Raw genomic sequence first — 21,405 nt, 5'->3', positions numbered from 1 at the left:
TGTATTCAACCTTTGCTTCTGGGTTGTTGAGAATAACTGTGTTCTGTGATGGTAGGCAGATGGGACTTGATGTTGATGTGGCTGTACAAGCCATTCTAGTGAATCCTCAAGGGTAAAAAAAATGTACAACCTTGAAGATGAACTATAAAGATGACAACCATTTGCTTAATGTCTCTTCTCACTATGGAAAAAAATTAATTTTCAATGAAGAGAGTAAATGCTATATTTATTTTTCATCTTGTAGCATGACAGGTGACAACAAAATCAAATTGGGTTTATTCACAATCTTTAATAACATATACAAGATTAAAAGTATGCTAAACTCATTTTTAGTAAACTAAAACACTGATTTATTTAATGGAAGAAGACAGTAGCTCAGATGATAGAGTCTGCATTCCTGGACTCAAATCTTGGTTCTAGCTCTATACTGTACCAGTTATTAGCTATATGAACTTGGACAAGTTCTTCAACTTCTAGGTTTTCTTGACTATAAAATGGGGTTTATAATACTATTAACCATTATCTCAATTCTTGAGACACTTCATGCTAATAATTTCCTTGGTGCACATTTAAAACACTCAATAATTATTATCAATTATTAAGATTATTATATGAATGAAAGCCTAAATTATAACAGTTTTATAGATCCCTATGTATCCTTCAAGATCCAGATCATAAGTCACTAGTTTTATGAAACTTTTTTACCCAGAGCAGATCTAATTTTTTATTCATCTGAGCTCCTATTTATTCATTATTAGTTAATATAATGAGATTAATCTGTTGGGTTACTATTTAGATAAGTCACTTGGGCTGGGGTGAAACACTTCAAATAGGGTTACTTGAGAAGCACCAAGTATTCACAATTCCATTAATTTGGGGGGCTTCTGCTTTACGGAATGAAGTGGCCAGGCAAAACTACTTAGGGTAAAAAAGGAGATGTATAAAGTCTGTATACAAAAGGAAAAAATGGAGAAATGAGGTGACAGAGAGAACTGAGAAAACCTGGAGAGAAGAACCTTATGTACCTGAAGAAATGTATCAAGTTTCTGGCATGTATTGTGCAATGTGAGTTCTCTTCCCCACTAGATCTTTAGTAAAATATCTATTTATTATCAAAGCCTTGTAAAGATTGATGGGTTTGGAAGAGTGGTATAACAAAGTACTAAGAGCATTTTGAATAGTTCAAAGAGAGAAAGAGGACTGCCAATGAGAGTTCTGACATCTGCCTGTTTCCATGGCCAGCCTGTGAGTTCCTGCAGGTGGGACGATGTCATTGATAGCTGATGCCTGCCAAAGAGTCTAAATAAGTGCTAGGGATTAGAAGGAAAGTTCCTATATGTCTTTAACCTTTCCAAACTATGAAATCCTGTCTTCCATTAATATTGTGAACTGAACTTGTAAATGTAGCCATATTATCCCTTTAAAAGGAAGTGAGATTCTGATAACGTAGCTAAACCTGATCACAAATGCATATAAACAGAAATACCCATGATCACATATATATATATACATATATATATATACAAGACAATATTAGCCTATTATTTTTTTACGTTTTATATAAAGTTTTCAAAAAATTTAGAGTTTCAACATGGAATTCTAAAAACTGATTTTAGAGCCAGAATATACCAAAACAATGTTTATGTTAAAAAAATTTACTAATTACACAGCAATTTTCCAACATTCCTTAATTAAATACATTAAATATATTCTTTGCCAGCTAAATATTACGCCTATTTCAGCTGGGAATGATGAAGCTAAACCAAAATTTAAGGGCTCAGGAATGCTAAAGATGGGTGAAAAAAACATTTTAAAATATAGCATTGCGGCAGAGGCAAATTAGAGAAACAAACCTTAACACATTGCAATAAATGCATTACATATCTTTTTGTTTTTTTTAAGTATAATTGACTTATTATATTAGTTTCAGGTGTACAGCAAAATGATTTGATATTTTTATACATTATGTACCACACAAAGTTACTACAATATTATTGACTATTTTTCCTATGCTGAACATTACATCCCTGTGACTTATTTATTTTATAACTGGTAGTTTGTACCTCTTAATCCCCTTCACCTATTTCTTCCATCCCCCTACCCCATTCCCCTCTGGCAACCACTAGTTTGTTCTCTGTATCTATGAGTCTGTTTCTGTTTGGTTATATTTGTTTGTTTGTTTTTCTTGTTGTTTTTCAGATTCCACATATAATTGAAAATATACAGTATTTGTCTTTCTCTGACTTATTATTTCACTTAGTATAATACCCTATACGTTCATCCATGTTGTCACAAATGGCAAGATTTTATCCTTTTTTATGGTTGAGTAATATTTCATTTTGTGTGTGTGTATGATATATATACCACAATTTCTTTATCCATTCATCTTTTGATGGACACTTAAGCTGCCTCCACATCTTGGCTATCTGCAAATAATGCTACAAAAAAATGAATATAGGGGTGCATATATCTTTTCAAATTAGTGTTTTTGTTTTCTTTAGATAAATACCCGAAAGTGGAATTGCTGGATCATATAGTAGTTCTATTTTTAATTTTTTGAGGAACCTCCATACTGCTTTTCATAGTGGCTACACCAATTTACATTCCCAACAGTGGAGCACAAGCATTCCCTTTTCTCCACATCCCTGAAATTCCAGGTATAGTTTTCAAAATTGGGTCTAAAAATAGTCATTCTTACCAATTTATTACAAAAATCCTTTGGTGCTTACCATTAAAAACATTAGCACCTCTTGCAGACCTAATTACATCATGGCAGATTTGTCAATATATACACCTTCAATAATATGGATAGACTTGCTAGATTGTGTTTCTTTTGCCACAGTTTCTATTTAAAGACCATGAGTTTAGGCATAGATAGTTTCAGCTACAACAGGAAGAAAATTGAGGAATGAGACCAGTAATATGGTACTCCACTTGGGAAGGTTAAAGCCACACAACTCTTAAACGATGTTTCAACACATGGCTTGACCATCTTGGCTGAACTCACTATTTGCTAGTGTGACCAGTTTTGCTATTTAGAGCCATTGAAACCAAGTTGATGAAATCATAACCCCTGAAAATCAAAAAGAATTCTGGAGCTACTCATTCCTGAAACTCTGCAAGACATTCTAGGAAGGGGGAGACAACTAGGAAGGGGAAGCATGAAAGTCATACATAAACTTTTAATGTTTCCATGGTCTCTGCTTGAATATTCTAGGAATGTCTATGCCTACATCCAACTGTGACGCTCTCTCTAAAGTTTTAAGGAGATTACATAACTGAATAAAACTTTTCACATCTTTTTAAATTATTAGCTGCAGAAGTTTCTTTTTCTTTCTTTCTTTTTTTTTCTTTCTTTTTTTTTTTTTTGTCTTCACTCAGCCAAGTCCTTTTATATTAGGATCCTACTAGCTGGCTTTGGGATGATGATAATATAGCTTGGTCACTTCAATTACTGCATTTTGTCTGTCGTTTTCCTCTCATGCACTTAATGTCTGCTTTGTACAAGATGAAAGACACTTAGTACAAATCCCCCTTGAAAACGAACACAAATAAGTTCACATAGTCATAAATTAACGACAGGCAATCTTTCATTTCTACCTGCTTGTGTCCTTTTGTCTGATTGTTCCATTAGTCCCTCTCCTCTGAAGTTTGAAATAAAGAAAATGTAATGTCACCTTTAAGTGCAATTAGAATGGATAAATGAACAGAAAAGGAAGAAGCATTCTCAGTCAGTTGTCCTAACGGGTTCAGTCTTGGAAACATGAATAATGAATACGCTAAACAAAAGAGAATGTGCACGTTATGCTTAGAAGCAAAGTAAAAATCAGTGAGAGGATCGGCATACAGGAGGAAAATATAGGATGCACATTGCTAAGCACCACTTAGAAAATGATGTATGCTTCCTCCTTATGATATTGTTATCATAATGATATGATAGCCATACTGGTTGAAAGCTTTGGGTTTGGGTGAGTGAGTTCTGGAAACCTTGACTTATTGACAGGGCTAATATTAAGATGCAAAACTCTTTTTTAGATTGTGTTCACATATTCAAATTATTTGATCATTTAAATCATTTTTGTTTGGTTAAAGTAAAAAGAGATTCTGTTGTTTGCGTGTGTTAAAAGATAAACTGAAGTGCATTAAAATTTTTCAGTTTATTTCAGTAGCACCAAACCAGAAGTGGTTAGGAGTGCTCCACCCAAAGGAGCTCAGAGAGACTTTTAAAGAGAGAAGGCAGAAGTAAAGCAAAGAAATTGACTGGCTATAGCTTAAAGCCTAGTCGGCTGTTTGTGATTGGTTGTCCTTCGGTTTTGAATTCATAATCTTGAGCCATTTAAAGGCTTAGATTTTGGTTGGCTCATGTAGGCCACCACAGCGTTAGAGCCACCTCAGTCTAATGGTCTCCTTGTTTAATTAATTTAACACATGTGTTTGTTGTGTGTATGTGTATCTGTGATTATGTGGGCAGACTTTAAAAGTAGGCTTAATTGTTAGCATTACGGTAAAGAATTTATAGCAAGAGATGAGGGAGCAACTGCACAGATAAATAACCATACTTCATAAATTTTTCCTCCTATCAGAGAGACAGTGTGGTGAGGGAGTTAAGACTTGGAAAGCATATTCCTGGGGGCTCAAATCTCAGCTCTGTCACTTAGTTGCTTTGTATTCTTGAGCAAATTACTTTTTCACTATGCCTGTTTTTTTGTGTGAAGTGGGGATGTTAAAGGTAGCTAATAGGCTTTTGTGAGGAATAAATGACTGAATATATAAGCAAGTGCTTAGAACAGTGCATAGCCCATGGCAAACATCCTTTACCTCTCAGGATAAATATAAAATATCATGATGATACATAGTACTGTCAACTGTGTTCTGGGTGATGTTAGAAGATGACAACAAGTTTTTACTTGATAATCCAGGGTTCAAGTAATCTATCCAGAGTCTGAAGGGTAACTCATTTGCAAAATATAAAAATACTAAAGATTATTATTTATACTAAAGGACTGATATATTGAGCTGGCTATAGTTGATTTTACCAAGATCATTAAGATGTTTATTATAATAAAGCCCATGGGGATGTTGCTTTTCCTGCTATCTCTGAGTCTTTCTAGTCCCACTTCTAAATGTGCAATAAATCAGAAATTCAAAGTTCATGTAAACTGATAGCCAAATGGCCCATAAAATGCAAAAACAAAAGTCTAAAAGTGCCTAATTCTCATTTGATATTCCCCTTGTCTGTCACTTCAGCAATTCATCAATAGACAAAAAGTGACAAGTTTGTAACCATAAGCAGAGAACTAGCCCTCTATGGAAAATCATTTTGGAGCACCTCCTAACATAACGGTCTTTATCAGTAAGGTGGTTTCTCCCTCTTGCTCCCACTTACCATCAAGACAATGGGGCAGAGCAAATGGGGAATTAGAAAGATGTGACTTAGTGGGAGATCTACAAGGCATGAAGAGGAAGTAGGAAGCAATGTATCCCCTCATCTTTCCATCTTGTGGCTTTTGGAAGGAATAAGCAAAATGGATAGAAGTTGAGGAGAGCATGCCTCTGTTCCTATCTCTAGTTCAAACCTGATGTGTGCTGTGAAAGGGGGGAGGCAAACTGTAGAAATATCCAGATAGGAATGAGGAAGCATGGTTGCTAGGGACATGATGCCCTGGACATGGCCTGGGGGAGTCTATAAGCTCTAAGAGACACCCTCCAGGCACCTCAGCATCACATCCGTTATGACATGGGAGTAACAGCAGTTTTCACACATGCCATAGAGAACCTGCAAACGTGCCAATGGTGACACAGAAGACTGCAGCTGAGAAGAAGGGCAGCCAATGGCAGAGACCCAACATCAGAAGGCAAGGGCCAAATTAGCCATCATAAGCCGTTACATTCCAAAAGGCAAAGTGACAGGCACAACCCAGCAGAGCAAGTTCAGAGATGGAGCTGACTGGGCCAGCCCTCCTAGATGGACAAAAGCCAGGGTATACAGACTGAAGTCTCTCTCCTTTGTGGCTGGGAGGTCAACTCATTCCTCCACTCCAACACACCCAGGTACAACAGTGGGAGGAAGAAAAAGGGGAACAATATCTGAAAGTTTGACCATTTCACCAAAAAAAACTTGAATAACTGCATTAAGGGCGCTTAAGACCAAAAGAGACTAACATAGTTTTAAATTTCAGTTGAAAGTACATTTCTATACCTCTATACCACACTGCCCCCAATCCAGCTAGTGGGGTTTATATTAATAATTAAATTAGATATAGAAAACAGAGAAACTACATTTTCTTTCTTGATATTAGTCTTCATAAAAATGTGACCCCATTACACTTCTTTTCCATGAAAAGCAATTGTACTAAAATACACGAAAATTGGTTTTCTCCACACTATCAAATGGCCAAATGTGTTCTCACTTAAGTCAGATAGTGGTTTTTCTTAGTACTAAGAAATAAGGAATTCTTAGTACTAAAAAGGAATAAGATGAAAAGACTGATGTATCTTTTAATAAATGGAGAATTGCGGTTGTTTTGGATTTGGGTTGGTTTGCAGGGATAGATTTTGCGGGGGGGGTTGGTTTTAGACACAGTCATAGCTTTTGGTTTTCTTAGACACCTAAAGTGTATAAGGGACAAGAAAGCAAAGAGGACACACAACAATCCAGAAGAGATTAGTAAGGTTTCCTAGGGTAAGAATTGCATGCAGTTTGTAAGCAGTGGGAACCCAGGGGCCAAGAATGAACGTTTGGTTTGCACTACTTAACATCCTAGTTTTCCCTAAAAAAGTCTACAAAGCACAGGGAAAAAACCCTCTTTTAACTTATTTTTCTGAATATTGCTTAACAAATCTTTTCATAGAAAAAATGGGAATTATATTTCCCATTTTGAATTACTTATGGCCTCTGACACTTACCCAATCTAAATCCAAGATTATTATAATCCATGAGGAAAGAGGGAGAAAAAAAGATATTCTTAAATATCCCAATATAACTATAATATAAAAAATTTAGCCAGATTATCTTGAATAACCATAAGATACCCCTAAACTTTGTTTAAAAAAGTAAATAAAAGCTAACAAAGATAAAGTTTTGTGTTGGTAATTGTTTCCCTTTCTTACTAAATATCCAAAATATGTTATGTTTCCTAAGCTGTCATATATAATATTATATATAATCTGGGGTCTGAATATTTCTCAGAATTATACTGTGGAAAGGATACAGATTTAACTTAATAAAGTTGATTCAAGTTTAATAGGAACCAAAATTTAATATATTCACAACTCACAATTTCAAAGACATTAGTATTCATTGACTGTATTAATTAAGAGAATATGAGTTTTTCAATGTTTAAGATACAAGAGAAACACAGTAACAAGTAGATATGAAAACTTGGTTTCTAGAGTTGAGTCTTAGAGTTCACCAGGCTTTACTGGGATAGAGCCATCAGGCATATCTTTTCACGGCTTTCAGTTTCAGCCTTCCCTAAAGGACTACAGCAAATCTAATAGGCCAGTGAGAAGTTTAAAACCAGGTGTTCTTGGTAGCTATGGTAGCCATGTCTACATCAGAAGTTGGGCAATTTCTTGGCTCCTTTGACTCTTCGTTTGTTAAAACCTTGTATCAATCTATATACTCAGTGTTTTATCTATCTCCTTCCAATGCATGCAAGAAGGGTATGATTTGGAATAAAATTTTAAAAATAATAAATGAGATGTTGCCATTCATACCCATGTTTCACCTTTTCCTTGGGTATCTATATATAGAAATTTTAAGGAATATCATTAAAAAGGAATAAGGGCCAAATGCATAATTAACAACATGACTCATCGACAGATAAGATTTTTTTATGCATGCAGGATGGTGGAAATTAATACTATATTTGAACTTGCCATAAGCAAAAGTCTATTTTAAAATCCCTTTTTCTTTTTCCTTTTTTGTAACTTTGGTCTTCTTACTCACTCTTGACTCACTGGATTGTTTTATTGGCTCTGAGCTCGTGAATCATAAAGGAACCTATATCAGCTGTTCATGGATGGTACTGTGGTTAGAAAGGTCAACGTATTCTGCAGCTGAAAACTACACAGAAGGAACAGAGAAAAAACTAGTTTTAAAGATCCTCCTCAGAAAAAAACTAGTTTTAAAACTCTAAGAAACAAATTCTTCTCACTTACCTGTATTCTTTGGCATGGAATTCATTTCTTTGGTGTCTATTTGAAGGTCTGTTTTTAATTCTTGCCAGGAAAATCATTTTATAAGAATTGTTCAAGCCTTTCTCTTACTGTTAAAGTAGAAGCTTCTTAAAGGTTTTATGTGTGGCCCAGCAAAATCATGAGGCAACCTGGAATTCAGCATTAACATACTCTGTTATATTTAATGTGGAAAAAAGAACCTCGGGTTTACAGCTTCCAAGATTTAAAAAGCAACTAAGTTTAAAAAGTGTACTAACTAGTATCCGTTTGCAACAAATGACAGCATTGGTCTATAGCAGAAACTTGGCGCAAGACAAGTTAAGCAGATCATTAGAATTATGATTATTATAGTCATGGTTGAAGAAAGATATTCCTCTATTGTATTTTATAGTTTAAAAAAATTTTTATAGTATGTCTAAATTCAAACAGATAATGATAATAAGGATAACATTTTTATCATATATTTTATAATATATATAATATATGTACTAAGAAAAATGTACTAAGATATTCAATAGCTCTTAAACTATGGAAAATAATGCCCTCCAAGTCCATCCATGTTGCTGCAAATGGCAAAATTTCATTCTTTTTTATGGCTGAGTAGTATTCCATTATATATATATGTATGTGTGTGTGTATATATATACACACACACCACATCTTCTTTATCCATTCATCTGTTGATGGACACTTAGTTTGCTTCCATGTCTTGGCAATTGTAAATAATGCTGCTATAAACTTTGGGGTGCATGTATCTTTTCGAATTAGTGTTTTTGGTTTTTTTGGAGATATATCCAGAGTGGAACTGCTGGGTCATATGGTAGTTCTATTTGTAGTGTTTTGAGAAACCTCTATACTGTTTTCCACAGTGGCTACACCAATTTACATTCCCACCTGCAGTGTACGAAGGTTTTCTTTTCTCCACATCCTCTCCAACATTTGCTATTTGTGGTCTGATGACAGTCATTCAGACAGGTGTGAGGTGATATCTCACCGTGGTTTTGATTTGCATTTCCCCGATGCTTAGCGATGTTGAGCACACTTTCATGTGTTTATTGGCCATCTGTATTTCCTCTTTGGAAAAAAGTCTCTTCAGTTCTTCAGCCTATTTTTTAATTGGGTTTTTTTTTTTTTGATGTTGAGTTGTATGAGCTGTTTATATATTTTGGATATTAATCCCTTATTGGTCATATCATTTGCAAATATTTCTCCCATTCAGTAGGTTGTCTTTTCATTTTGTCAATGGTTTCCTGTGCTGTGCAAAAGCTTTTAAGTTTAATTAGGTCTCATTTGTTTACTTTTGCTTTTATTTTCTTTGCTTTAGGAAATGGATCCAAAAAAATACTGCTGCGATTTATGTCAAAGAATGTTCTGCTTATGTTTTCCTCTCGGAGTTTTATAGTATCCAGTCTTATCTTAAGGTCTTTAATTCATTTTAAGCTTATTTTTGTATATGGTGTTAGAGAATGTTCTAATTCCATTCTTTTACCTGTAGCTGTCCGGTTTTCCCAGTACCACTTATTGAAGAGACTGTCTTTTCACCATCGTATATTCTTGCCTACTTTGTCATAGATTAATTGACCATAAGTGTGTGGGTTTATTTCTGGGCTCTCTATTCTGTTCCATTGATCTGTGTGTCTGTTTTTGTGCCAGTGGTTGGTTGGTTTTTAATTGAGTAGGGCCTTCTTTGACTTATACAGCTATTCAAAAAAGTAGAATAATAAGTAGAAAAAATTTGATTATTTTAATATGGAGATAAAAAGCTTTTCTCCCTCCAAATAATTGAATATAGAAACTGTTTTATAGTTTTTAAGGTCTGTTTTGAAATAACTTGTGTGGATATTTTTATCTTTATCACAAAATGGTAATGCAATACCCCTTTCAGTATTAGGTACAGAGTCATATTCCTCTGTTTATCATAATGCTGAGGACTCAGAGTCCACCTTCCCATGTTTTTGTGTGGAATTTCATATTATCCCCAAAGAGATAACCCCAACACCAAAATTGGTCTCATGGTGCATTGTGGTAGATAGAAATGCCTGTTAAATAGAATAGAGAAAACAGTGATGGCCAACATCACTGAAGTTCAAAATTAGTATCACTATCAAAAATTGAACTAATAAGTAAAGTCATGAATTTGTGAATCTATTTAACATCTTTCATTTCATGTTTTCGACTTCTTCGTGCTCTGATTTCATTTTTAAAGCAACTTCCTCCTGAATTAAATGAAATGTTAAAGACTTCTTGGAACAAGTGTCTTCATCTACCAACAGGGTCTTTTTCTTTTTGGAAACATAAAATACTTGCCTCTATTATAATTTGAATAACAAATTACACAATATCGTTGGATAGTTTCAAAGACTTAAGTAGATTTTTGCCAACGGCCTATACATATATTTCCCCCAAGGGAAAAATAAAGTGTGGTGTAAACCACAGACACATGAACCTAGTAATTAAAATAAAATATTGAATATAAAATATTGGCTATATTAATTATCAAGTACTCCAGCAAAAAGACTAAATAAACGAATGAAGTTTAGAGAAAATGAAAAATTTTCGTAATTCTACATTGTTGTGACAGCACTAACAATCATGTCAAAGCCAAGGCCAATGTACATCATGTTTATTTTTATTCCATCTTGAAGAAGTTAATCACTTTAAAGTGGCTACCACTGCCACACTAAAGGTTATAGATCTTTTCAAAATTGTTACTGTTTCCTCAAGAGAAAATAGTCCCAATTTTAACCGGATAGATGTATTTTTGTGATCACAGTGTAACTACCTCACAGTCTTTCAAAATATAGAAAACTTCATGGCACAAAAATCACATTCTTTTTACTCATTTTTTCTCTCAATAGCCTTTCCTTCATCTTTTCAAAAATCTGAATTTAATCCCATACCCTGTAAATAAAAGTATCCCTGAAAAGATTCTTTATACTTAAGTAAAATAAACACAGAGCATCAGAATTTTTCTCCTAAGAAAATCATTTTAGAAGTTTATAAAAGAGCTTTTTAAAAGGGAGTGTCTTTTAACTCTTCTATATATTACCCTAACAAGTAATTCGGGGGAGTAAAGTTTCAGGCTAACTTAAAAAGTGAGAAAATACATATGAAAGTTTCACATTCCATCCTGTTCTCTCACATCCTCTAGACCTATAAATAGGATAAAATTATTGTGCACAGTGCTTTGCCTAGCTTTTCTCAAATTTAAAAAAACCATTTAAAAGAACCAAGTGGGTTTCTACCCATTGTGAAGCCCTATCTCCTGTTTAAACATTAAGTCCCTACTGATAGGGAGGAATGAAGTTGTAACATCTACCACTGGAAAGCTCCACTCTTGCTCTTAAGAATTGGAAGGTATACAGTTTAACCTAGTTTGGTCTCTCATGGAATGCAGCATAGATTCATGTACATAAAGACAATTCACACTCACTTATGATACTTTTCATAGAGGTAAATTAGGGCCTGCCTCTACATGATTTTTATGTACTTGGAAGAATCAAGTTCATAGTCATCACTTTCAGTGTTTAGTTATTTGAAGAACAAGGCATTTCCCTTTGTTCTGACCGTCCATATGTAATTAATTTATAGGCATTCAAGACTGATCATTTGTACTTAAGGTACCTAATTTTTCCTTAGCCTTTACTTAATGTTTGCTAATACATTCACCCCTTGTTGCCTTCTGGTGCCTCAGTGTATTCTATGAATGGTAAGGACTGGTATTGTATCCTAAAATCTAACACTAAATTTTCAATAAGTTCATTGAGTATAGAAATTATATCAAACAAACAAATTTTAAAAACCCCACAAACTAAGGTGAGCTCTACCTAACATTCTAGAAGACAATTTTAATTTTTTAGTTAGAAATACAGATATTATTACTGGCAGGTCAACATCATCCAACTATTAGTTATAAATTAATAAGAAGTTTTCTCTTTTCTTATGGTTGCAACAGTCTAGAAGTTAACAACTTCCCAAGATGAAAACCCGTGTTTGAATACTGCTCTACAATTTATTTACTATTTGCGTGACCACCAATAGGTTCTTTAACTTTACTAAAATTCATTTTTCTCATATATAAGTTCTTCACAGTTGTGTTACTTCACTTGTCTACTGCACTAGATGGAACTTCCAGTACGTTATTATAGAAGTGAAAGGCAGAAACAGAGACACAGGTGTAGCATATGGACACCAAGGGGAGAAAGCAGGGGGTGGAGGTGGGGGGTAGGATGAACTGGGAGATTGGGATTGACATATATAAACTAATATGTATAAAATAGATAACTAATAAGAACACACTGTATAAAAATAAATAAATAAAATTCAAAAAAAAAAGTGATGAGATTGGACATACATACCTTATCCCTATTTTTAGGGGGAAAGTGTTCCCTATTACCAGTGAGTATAATGTTAGCTGTAGGGTTTTCATGGACTAACAGGAATATATTAAACAGAAACTGTCTCAATATCTTAAGCCATCCCACCCCTCAAATCTCATAGTTACACAAATTATAATGTTGTATTTTCAACAGATATAACCAAGAAAATAAAATAAGTTAGAGTTTAGTGATATTTTAAAAATCACTTTAAAAAGCTGAAAAATACAGTTCTTTGTTTTTAGTCAGTGGAATTATGTACACTACAAAGTCCATTATTCTTTCAAGAAAAGACCCATCATTTATCCCTTTCAATTCTTAAGTATTTCAATTTCCTCTGATAATTTTACCCCCAAATTAAAACACATGTTGATGAGACATAATCTTTATTTTTTTTTCTGTTGGGCTGCTCAGAACTGAGAGAATTTAAAAGCTAATTCTTCCTAGTTTGATTGAACCCATGAGAAAATGTTCTTCCTTCTTAACAGATCAGTAAAAAATATTATCCACAGGGACACCAAGCTCACATGTGAATATACTATCCCTCCATTGTTAACAAAGATAAATTACTTCCTCGTTATTTCTCCCTGCATGACAAACCAGCTCCACTTTGTATGTAGGCTGCTTCAAATCCAGAGATGTTTTACAAGATTGCTCTTTCATTTATGTTTTAGGTATTCAGTAATTCTAAATATTTATTTATATTGGTGGTCTTCTCAGAGAATAGTTTTTGTGCTAAATGAAATTTCCTGTGATGTGTTTGAGATGTCAAATCCCTCTATTTGAAAACAGTTCTTTCCCTTTTTTGAATGTTAAAAAAAGAAAGGTTTTAAGTTCTTTGAATTTGACAATGAAATCTGTAGTTGCTTCTGAGGGTATTAGATACTATTAGTCATGTTTCTCTGACTCATATTGCTTACTTCCTTAATACCAGAAATTAGAATGCTTTAGTGTTCATTATAAAAAAAAGTAGTTGGGGGAGAGAATTCTAGGTTCCTGGTAAATAAGTAGTCATCTGAATCTGAATCTCTTCAAATACCATCTAAAAACCATACCACTTGATAGAGAAAGCAAACAGAACCATCTGTAATCCATGCCTATAGTGTAGTCAGATGATAGAACATACCAGAAAACTTAACTTGCATGTATATAGGGAAATAAACATCCCACACAAGCAGAGCCAGCTCTAGATTCCAGGCTGGACTGAAAAGTCAGGCAAACATCATGCCAAAAATGGAGAGAGCTCTGTGCACCTAGGAGTAAAAGAAGACAAATAAAATCATCATCATCAAAAAAGAGGACTGCCCTCTTTGGGAGAAAATACTGAGAAGAATCTGAGACCTCTGATTCAGAGGAATAGCTACAGAAATATTGAAGGCAGGGCATTTAAAAGCACATGTGAACTGCAGTCCTAGGAAAGCACAACTTTGTAAGAAGAGGGAAGAGACTTTTAAAAAGTGCTTCTTTAGTAAAGCAAAAGAAAGAAGTGGGCAGTAGAATTTAAAGATCCTACAAAAGCAAAAGAATATCACAAAATTAGAAGATACTCCCTAAAATCACCATATATTAAAGAACCTGAACATCATACTATAATAGAAGAGGACAGTCCTGAACAAAAAGACAAAGAAAGACCATCTAACTCCTCACATCTGCAAAGATAGCATCATCTGTTACTGTTGATCCAGGAAATATGACATTGGAAAAAAACAGAAAATCCATACAGTTAATATCCATACAAAGTCACTATAAAAAGCAAATGAAAATGAGAATCAAAACAGTTTAATGGATTAAAATCCTCCCCTTAAAATCAACCATGAAACAGAAGAATAAATGTAATACAACACGGCAATCTGAATTAAATGTCATTAAACAAGCATTTATAGATATGAAAAAATGAAAAAATTTAAATCTCAAAAGAGAAATAGATAAAATCAGAAGATGTGAAATTATAAGATTTGAATTAAACAAGAAAACTGAATAAAAAAACAAAATTATCTCAGATTTGAAAAATGAAGAATAAATTAGAAGGTGCCAAAGGGAAAAAAGACATGACTGAAAATTTAATATGGCTCATTGAGGAGAGTACTATAATGAAAACAGCCAGAAGAACAGAACACAAAATAAAAAAGTAAAAGAATCAGAGAGAAAGTGATAGATTTAGAAGACAGGTGAAGAGTATTCAGCATATTTATAGATGGAGTCCCAGTAAAGAAAACCAAAACAATAATTAAGACAGTAAGCTATCAGTAGAGGGATAGATACAGAGATCAGTAGAACAAATAGAGAACCCAGAAATATATCCACATAAATATGACCAACTGATTTCTGACAAATTTTCAAAAGTAATTCAATGGAGGAAGGATAGTCTTTACAACAAATAATGCTGGAGCAATTGGACATCGATAGGCAAAAAAATAAACATTGAGCTAAATCTCATACCTCATATCAAATAGATCATATATTTAAATATAAAACTATAAAACTTTTATGAGAAGATAGGAAAAAAGTCTACAGAACCTAGGGTTAGGTGAAGTGTTCTTAGATATAAAAACCAAAAGCACAATCTATAAAAGAAAAAAAATGATTAGTTTTAGCAAAATTAAAAACTTGTTCTGTAATGTAAAAGTTACTGTTAAGAGAATGAAGATAAGCCACAGACTAGGAGAAAATGTCTGCAAATCTCATATCTAACAAAGGACTCATATCTATAATACGTAAAGAACTATACTCAAGAGTAAGAAAATAAATAATCCAATTAGAAAATGAGCAAAGGAATTGAACAGACACTTCATTAGACACAATGAGAAATAAGCACATGAAAAGATGTAAAACATCATTAGCTATATGGAAATGCAAATTAAAATATGAGATAGTATAACATACCTATTAGAATGACTAAAATAAAAAATATTAACAGTACTAAATTCCAGTGAAGATGCATAGAAACTCAATCTCTTACACACTGATAATGCAGATGTAAAAACAACTACTCTGGAAATTAGTCTGATATCATCAACCAAATAATTAGCTTGATTTGTATAAATTCATTGTAGAGTTCTAGTAATTTATCCCCCCAGTCAAAGTAAACATCCTGGTATACTTTTCAAAGTTCTGTCCACTGGGAGATTTTCCTATATGACTGTCCTTCAGGAAAATCTCAGAGAGGGATTGCAGTGCTGCAGCTGAACCAACTGCTGACCAGGAGTAAGTATGTTTTTCTTCAGTCCACTTGTCATAGAGAACTTCCCATACAGTTACAGGTAGAGACTGAGAGGTAGGAGACAATGTAGCCAGACTGGAGGATTATGGCACCTGGGCCACTTACTCATGCAACTTACTGGTGCCTTCACAACTTACTCAAGCCTGATCTTGTATATACTACTTCTATTTGATGATGGAGTGTTTCTGCGCATGCCCAAATTTATGGCTAGTTCACGATGGGGTCACTTAGTGGACAATGATCCAGCATTCAATACTTACTAAGGTTTGCAGCTTTAGAAATCTCCAGAGGATAGCACACTTTGCTCCAAAATCCTAGGACTCTGTGCTGTGATTCACTTTTAGAAACATGCTGTAGGTCCTATACAGCATTTCTGTCACAGACATTTCAACCATGATTGCATTTACTGAGACACATGTCCCAAATTACAGAGCAGCTGGCACAGAAGCCTGGACCTACTGCAAATTCTTCACTTATTCTGGGTATTACTCAAAACTATCAGTTTTTCAGTTACTTGGTAAAAGAGTCAGAGTAGCTCTCCCAAATGACGTATATGTTGCATCAAAAATCCAAGGAAGATTCACTAGGCACTGTCCCTCTTTCTTAGCAGTAGAATGGAACAGATGCAGCAACTTTCCTTCACCTTGTAAGGGATATATCAACGTAACCCCCCAGACCATTGGACTTCTAGAAATTTTATGGAGGTGACAGGTCTCTGAAGTTTTGTAGAATTTGTTTTCTATTCATAATCATCCATGCATGTGCTTTATTAAGGTATTTAGAGTAGTTGCTACTTCCTGATCAGCAGGTCTAATAAGCATGGTATCATCAATGTATTAGTAAACCTTCCACTATGGATTCCTGTGAGAAGAAGCAATCAAGTTCACTGTAGATTACATTTTGCCATAGGGCTGGAGAGTTCATGTAGTCCTGAGGTAGGACACTGAGGTATAATGTTGGTTCTGCCTAGTAAAAGCAAACAGCCTCTGATAGTCTTTACTAAGAGGTAACAAGAAACATTTGCCAGATATCAGATTCGCATAAAGAGTACCAGGAGATATGCTGATTTAGTCTAGCAAACGTAAAAAAACACATCTGGATGAGCACCTACAATTGGATTCTTTACCGTCTTAAACTGACGGTAATCCATTCTTCACAGGCTCCATCTGTCTTCTGCACAGGCCAAATAGGCAAATTGAGTGTTAAGTGGTAGGAGTACCACCTCTGCATTTTTCAAGTCCTAGATAATGGCACTAATCTCTAAAATACCTAGGAATGTGGTATTGCTTTCATTTTACTATTTTAGAAGGTAGAGGTAGTACATTAGTCAGGGTTTTCCAGAGAAACAGAATCAACAGAACAGAACATGGGTGTATATATGTGAATGTGTATGTATGTATGCATGTGTACACACACACACACACTGCAAGTTAGCTATAAATTACTGCTCATCTATTTTAGTTCTTGGAGCATCATGATCAACTACCCAAAGGTAAGATCATTGCAGTTCAGAATATTCAATCACTGCGTCAGATCTGCTGTTCATTATAATATTCATAACCATCTTTGGTGATAAAGTCCCACCACTTGCAGAGATACCATCATCCACACAGAATTCAGGAAATTCAGTTTAATTTCAATAATTCTCACAGTGAACCACCATATACCAAACACATACCCACAGAGTAAGAGAAGAAGAGCAAGAGCAACAGAGAGGGAGAGAGGAAATAGGGATTATATCTTCTTCTCAAAGGCATATGAGATTATAGCCTCAATGACCATAAAAACTGACCATATGTTAGGTAATTTTAAAAAATCTTAAAAAGTGTGATAAGATAGCAATACAAAAATTCTCTGTTCAGAATGCAACAAGTTTAGAAATTAATAACAAAAGCAAAAAAGAAACAAAAAAGTACTCACATCTGGGAATATGAAAACTTTTGCATTAAACAACTCTTGGTTTAAAGTAGGAACTCAAATTACAGCATTTCTAAAATATAATGATAACAAATGTATTTCACATCAATGATCAGATACAAGTTCTTAGGTCCTTATAGTAAGATAAAATTGAAAAATAGAATAAAAAGAATTAAAGTCTCAACTCAAAAAATTTAGAAAAATAATATTCTATGAGTATCTACTAGATGTCAGGTATTCTTGGCAACTTTCCTTATTATTAATAAAAGACATTTATTATTTAGTATACCTAGATATTATACTAGGTATTCTAAAGCGTACCTCATTTCATCCTCACAACAATTTCATGAGGTAGCATTATTCCCATTTTACAGATGAAGAAAATGAAACCCAGAATAATATATCCAAGATCTGAAGGTAATAAGTAAGAGAACCAGGGTTTCAGAGATCCATCTGACTCCTCAGCCTCTTTACTCAGCCTTACTCTCAGCATACTTATTTTGGCAGTGTCTGAGACCATACTTGTAGTATTATTTACATGATTATGTTTGAACAATCTTAAAAGCATCTGAGGGAATGTAGTTTTCTGTTGCCTATCCTAATTTTTAGCCTATATGTCTTATATCTTTAAGCTTGAGTACCTGGAACTCCAACACTTAGAGAGAAAGAGGAACTCTAAAAGCACCTACACAAATTCATGAAAAAAAAAAAAAAGCTTCATGACCAGTAAAGAATTAAGCAACACTTAATGAACCAAAGGATACAGTGACAGCCAAAATTTACTCTCATGCCACTCATCTGAATTTATGTGACTTTCTATTTTTAAAAAATCCACAGAAACCATACAAATTAAGTTTTAAATATTAAATTGACCCTTTGTGCTAACATACATATGATTCACTAAATTCACTCAAATGTATAGAGCTTCCAGCTGGCATGTCAATAGATTCACATCTGGTTGTTTCATAAAATGTGAGTCAGGTATCCTTTCTGTTCCTAAAGTACTGGTGTTCCAGCCCGGAAATAATGAACTGTAAGTAGACTGTGTGCATCATGGCAATGCTATAGGAACATGATTGTGCCACCTAAAATCTGTTATTACAGATAAGTACTAGTATTTAAAATATTCAATGTAAGGCATTTTAACATCAGTTGCAAACCTTACACTGAAATATTTAAAAGAGCTCATGGTAGGAATAGTAGGAGACACTGTCCAAACTGATGTGGTCATTTCTTTCACATCCTTATTGACATGCCATCTGTCTTAGTCCATTCAGGCTACTATAACACCATAGACTGTGTAGTTTATAAACAACAGAAATTTATTTCTCACAGTTCAGGTGGCTGAGAATTCCAAGATCAAGGTGCCAGTATGGTTGGGTTCTGGTGAACAGTTCTGGGTTGTGACTTCTCACTGTGTCCTTACGTGGTAGATGGGGTGAGGGATCTCTGTGGGATCTCTTTTTTAAGAATACTAATCTCATTCATTAGTCTCCTCCCTCATGACCTAAACAGTTCCCAAAGGCTCCACCTTCTAATACTATCACATTGGACATTAGGATTTCAACATATGAATTTTGAGGGGGATACAATCAGACCATAGCACCAGCCTATTGCATTTCTCTAAAATGACTATGATCAGACCTCTCTTCCAATCATGTTAATTCTAGTAGTCCAAGTGAATTCTTCATAGATTTGCTGGTTCTCATAGTGGAGGCTTCTAGAAATCTGGCTCTCATCAGATAATAGAAATACCCGTTTAGGCAAAGCAGGCCTATGCACAATCCATATGAATATACAGTTAATATGACTAAGGCCCAGAGGCCTCAAGGTAATGTAGCAATGTTTAATGGAGGACTATGGCATAGAAATCTAGAGAGCTGAATATACTTTCCACTCAGCCACGAACTGATAATATGACCATGGAGAAGGCATTTACCTACTCAAAGTTTACTTTTTCTGAACTATTCTATGAAGAAAAAAATTGTATATAAACTTTAAGGTTTGATTGAGTTATAAAATTCTGTCATATATGATGCCTGGCAAGATGGCAAACTAACATGGCTGGCTGGTTCTCTCCCCAAAATCAAGTTTGGAGAAAGTATAGCTTCCAGAAAGAAATATAAATTCAAAGAACTAGAAAGAGATAGAGACAGAGACACCACAACATTGGGAAGAAAACTTCTTGAACAGTTTTATGGGGATTGCGTTACTTTTGGACAATTACTACCTAAAACATCACCACAGGTGTTACTAGCAAGAGCCCAGAATACTGTACACAGAGGTGATATCAACACAAAACAAAAGTTTTGAAGTGAAGAGGAAAGGCCCCACCAGCTGCCCACAGGCATTTCCTCATCCATTCTTTCTAGTTCAAGCTCCCAGAGCTGGGGAATAACAAAGTCAGAGGATATCTTCCCTTCAATGCTGCCTCTACCTCTGGGTTTAAAGGTAAAATGTTGAACAGAGGAATTATCTGGCAGAGTGAGAGCAAATGGACGCTACTAACAGTTTTGTCGGTTGGAACCATCTATTCTAGGGCTCATAACCTCACTCTCTTTAAACTCAATAGGACTGATATAAACTAGGGCCTGGTCTTTGGCCCTTTCATAGTTTGGATTACCAGAAAGAACAGCTGATAAACCCTAAGAAACATGAGCTCACAGGCAAAATAACTAAACACCTGCTGAGTAAAACAACAACTTTGAAAATTTGAAATTTAGGAAACTCAGCTTGGAGTAGAATTATTAGAAGAGATACACCAAGAATTGAAGTAAGAATGATGGACATACATAAGGAGATAAAGATATTAACATATAAAAAGAATAAGAGATTATTAAAAATCAAGAATTATTAGGTATAAAAATAGTAGTTGAACAAAGGAAACACTTTAGATGGGACAAATAGTATGATAGATACAGCCAAAGGTACAGCCTGGGAGATATTTCTGGTAAAGAAACAATATGCCCTTTTAAGAGTCAGATAGTTTATTAACTTATATACACAGTGAAAGTAAGAGTAGTCAAAGGTGCTAGCTCTCTGCATCATTTATCCCACAGGATGGCACTGAAAGGAAAGGTTATACAACTGTAACATAAATGATGGGACATACTGTTGCTAAGAAGCCATGCTATAGCTAATTAGTTTTATAGCCTCTTATACACCTTAGGATGGGTAAAGCAGGTATTCTCATACCTTCATTGGAACCAGAGAAACTGGTGATGAGAAACTGTATCATGACAGGCTCCTTGGTAGATAGAGAGGTGAGTGGGTAATGGTCACAAGCCTCTCATGGTTTCATGTTCTGGGAGGATTACAAAGCATTCTGTCAAGACTCAGATCAGCTATGGTTTAAGCCTTTTCTACATGACCTATGTGGATATGTGCAAGGTTGTTAGGGTGCCATAATAGAGTCATTCTCCTACAGACAAATAGCATATGTAAAAGAAAAGAAGGAAACATAGATGATAGAAATGGAAATGCCAATATCTGGATAATAAGAGATATAAGAAAGAAGAGTAAAAATGGAGAGGCGGAAAGAAATTGAAGAAGTAATGGATAAATTTTACAGAGTTAAAGAAAGTTAAAAATCTCAGATTGAAAGATCTAATAATGTTCAAATAAGGAGAGAATGGAAAAATCACATGTGAACATGAAAGCAGGACATTTAAGAATATCAAAAACAAAGATTCTGAAAGGATCTAAAGAGAA

This window comes from Eubalaena glacialis, chromosome 2 (genome assembly GCF_028564815.1).
Source record: "Eubalaena glacialis isolate mEubGla1 chromosome 2, mEubGla1.1.hap2.+ XY, whole genome shotgun sequence".
Lineage (NCBI taxonomy): Eukaryota > Metazoa > Chordata > Mammalia > Artiodactyla > Balaenidae > Eubalaena > Eubalaena glacialis.
The sequence above is the reverse complement of the archived record's forward strand: the minus strand, read 5'-3'. Positions refer to the sequence as shown.